The sequence below is a fragment of the Tursiops truncatus genome, chromosome 4, assembly GCF_011762595.2.
Source record: "Tursiops truncatus isolate mTurTru1 chromosome 4, mTurTru1.mat.Y, whole genome shotgun sequence".
In the NCBI taxonomy this organism is placed as follows: domain Eukaryota; kingdom Metazoa; phylum Chordata; class Mammalia; order Artiodactyla; family Delphinidae; genus Tursiops; species Tursiops truncatus.
This window is the reverse complement of record NC_047037.1, coordinates 106,157,334-106,161,229: the sequence shown is the minus strand read 5'-3', so window position 1 is coordinate 106,161,229 and position 3,896 is coordinate 106,157,334. Positions and strand designations below refer to the sequence as shown.

At 32.3% G+C, this 3,896-nt stretch overlaps 1 non-coding gene across 1 annotated transcript; it reads right to left on the bottom strand.

Annotated features, from left to right (window-relative positions):
* Positions 1-3,182: 3,182 nt before the first annotated feature.
* Positions 3,183-3,312, bottom strand: LOC117312269 (small nucleolar RNA SNORA11). The gene has a single exon (XR_004526526.1). It is a non-coding gene; the product is annotated as a small nucleolar RNA SNORA11 (small nucleolar RNA).
* Between the last annotated feature and the right edge of the window lie 584 nt (positions 3,313-3,896).

Sequence of the window (3,896 nt, the reverse complement as noted above, 5' to 3'; positions counted from 1 at the left end):
AGTCCTATGAGGAAGATATTTTATCTGTTTTACAGATAAAGTAACTGAAGTCCTGAATGGTTAACTTGATTTCCCAAGATCAAAAAGAAACTCAACAACAAAAATAGGATTGGCCCTTAGAATTCTAAGGAAAATTCTATAGAAAAGCACAGGCTTTTCTATATATGTACCTAAATATCTCTATAAGGGTTGTTTCTCAAATTTATGTGGAAAAAACTAATGATATACAGTAATTTTTTAAATGCATTGATGTGTATTCCCATCACCCTCTTCCCACCAATTTGACTTTATAGTCTGAAAATAAAGCATCAAGAATCACAAGTGGTAAAGCAGTTATACTCCAATAAAAATGTTAAAATAAATAAATAAATAAATAAAAGATTTAAAAAAAGAATCATAAATGCATTTATTTCTATTGCTCAAACCACAAGTGCATTTATTTCTATTGCTCAATCAAAGATTGGGTTTCTTCAGGCATCTGTACCAAAAAAAGTGGCTTAATTGAAATACTGTTGCACACTACATTCACTTTCCATTAGTCTGAAAATGAACTAACTTGACTTAATTTAGAATAGTGCCAACTCTTTACTGTCCAAAATCTTTGAGCAGATCATGGACAGAGACTCTCTAATCTTAAGCAATTTTGAGTGAAAAATATAATTGATAAGCTTATAGAAGATAAAACAGAAAATGACAGAGAGAAGAAAAATGAACATGAAATATCCAGCAACACATCATAGTTATTGGGATGATTCTAATACATTTTTTTTTTTTACTATCTCTCACTCCTGAAGGTCACGGAAATGTGGAAGAGAAATAGAAATTGAAGGGAAATATCAGATGTGAAACGTCTGATACTGCCATAATGCTATTTTAGAAGTTTTCAAAGAAAAGAGATACTTTGGTGCTATTAAGTCATAAGAAGCATCAGTTACTTCATTTTAATTTATTTGGATGATCATATAAGTCTGTTGAGACCTTTATGAAACCAGACTTTGGTCTTTTGGCATTTTGCCAATCACTTCTAGCATAATTTTTTTATCAAATATCATAAAGAACAGTGTTTTTTTTAACTAATAAATTGAAGGCAATTACTAATTAATATGTTAAAGAGAACAGCATTTTCTGGTCTTGTAGCTACTCTCCCCAGTTTGACATTGGTGTTGCCCCTTAATTAGACTGTCCTCCAGCTTAGTCATTTGCATTAAGCCTATCAATCGAGTCAGTTTTCTTCACTTTCAGGCTATATTTCTTCATCTTACACACAAGGCTTTCTCAGACATGTTGCCAGATTCTTTGCTGAATCCATACACATCAAAATGACTACATCCCCCTAAAAGTAGAGCGAGTCACAACTAAGGAGCCCGCCTGCCGCAGCTAAGACCCAGTGCAACCAAATAAAACCAACAACAACAACAAAAAAAATCCCACTAAAAGTGTCAAAATAACAAGTAAGTTAATATGATGTGGTAAATTAAAGAGAACTCATGCTGCCTCTATTGGACTGGACACATAAGAGCTACCTTTCCTGCTAAAGAGATTGGAGGGATAAAAGGAAATTAAATGCAAGACAAATCTCGAGAACTATAGGGGCGGGTTTCAATTTATATTCCATTAAATACTAGGGAAGCTTTTATTATGAATCGTCTTGAAACTGAAATGATCTTTCCTTTCTTTTTTTCCCCTACATCTATTTAGATACTTAAGCTTTTCAGAAAACCATAGACTTGTGCATCTCTCTTTGGGATACGTCTTTCATAGAGAGGTTAGAACTTGTTACTTACAATAGCTTGGTGATGATGCCACCTAATTTTTCTTGAGTGGGTGGTGAGAGGAAAGAGATTATCTTCCACCTGTGAATTGACTTCTTAAAGTGGAACTCTCCAAGCTCTTCATAAAATCATACAATGTGTGTGTGTGTGTGTGTGTGTGTGTGTGTGTGTGTGTATACACTAGGTTCTATATCTTAGAGACATTAGCAGAATTTAAATAGCTATATCTGAAATCATCACTACATTTCTATAATATTATTTCAATGGGAAAATATTTCCCCAAATTATAAAGAATATATTTATAAATTACTTTGGAGTCTTAGACTATTAATATATTTTAAAGTGATTTATGTAAGTCTTTTATTTTTAAATGAAATTTAATACACTCATGCATAGTTTGAATATTGCCCATATAGAGAGTAATTTATGAGGAATGATTATATTATCACTTTAAATTCAGAGATCATAGGTAAGATGGCCCAGAACGTCAAAGCCTTTGATACAATAAACCTGGTAATTCAGATTGACAAAAAGTTACCAAATATCAGCTCATCGATCCCAGTGTTCAGTAACTATATCATTGATCTGGTTGTTGCCTCATTCAACATCTTGGTAACAAAAGCATATAAAGGAAATTTTACAAATTTCCCTTCAAAAAAGGTCGATTAATTATTTATCCCACTATAAAGATGGTGTTTATAATTATTTATAGAATTTTAGCTATTTGTATCATTGTATGATGCAGAGGTAAGTTTTTTGAGATTAATCTGTGCTTTTATTTGCCAGTATAACTACAGTAGCCTGCAAACTTTTTTAATCTAAAAAGTACATTTTACATCACAATCCAACAAACACACACTTATATAATATGTATACATATATAAAAGCGAAACAAAAGTTTTGCCAAAAACGTCTACCCTGAGTGTTAATTCTTTTTAAGACTTTTTTTTTTAAACCAAGGCTGAACTGAACTGACACATCATAATCACCAAAGTCCCTAGTTTATCTTAGGATTCACTTTATGGAGTGAATAATGTTGCACGTTCTATGGGTTTGGACAAAAGTATGATGACATAAAATCATTATAATGTCATACAAAGTATTTTCACTGCTCATAAAAACTTCTGTACTCTATGTATTCATCTCTCCTTTCCCCTCAAACTCCTGGCAACCATTGATCTTTTTATTGTCACCATTGTTTTGCCTTTTCCAGAATGGCATATAGTTGGAATCTATTTTTCTTCTTTCCTTGAAGAGAGGGGTTCAAAGTCTTTGTGCCTATAAGACCACCCATGGCCCACACACACATGGACTGGACAGGCTCTAGGTGGCAAACTCCCCTACTAAATACTATAACTTTCCTTCCAGTACTGAGTCCTGCCCAGCAGCCATGTGGAGGTGCAGGGGGATATGTGTTGGGTATTTGTTCATAGGAAGGCCACAAGCTTTGTGTCCCTTGTCACAATGAACCCAGATTCCTGTTGGGTGTGTTGTAAACAGACGAGCCATTTCTTCAGACTCCCTGCTCTGAGCACACCCTGAGATAATTTTTATTAGGGTAGCCAACTATAATAAATAAATACTCTTCTTATAGAAGGGAGGAAAATACAACAGAAGTTAATAAAAATATTGATGAGATGTTTATTATAAAGAGAATTTTTTGTACTTGTTCTCAAAATTTACATTGATATGTCTATTATTTGTATTATCTAATCTCATTTTTTCCTTGAAGGAATATATATAATTTAATTAAGTGACAGTGTGTTCTTCCTTATAATTATATATATTTAGATTCTTAAATAAACTGAATGAAAAATTAAAGTATATTCATATAAAATATTGAATGATTGTTCATTAAAGGTCAGAGTGCTTAGAAAATACTACACAAAATGGCTCATATGGAAGAGTATTCATTTGCCTATGTATGTCTTTATTTTATACTTGTCATAGAATTAACATAAAATTATAAAATAATTGTTTGCTGATATTTATTTGACAAAGCCCTAAAATAAACATAGTCAATTTCATTTATACAGGGCTGGAATTGAAATCAAAGTAGAAAAGAATTAGAAAATGTATGTCATAGATTCATGTAAAACACAGTAAGAGATGAAGGATGTGAGC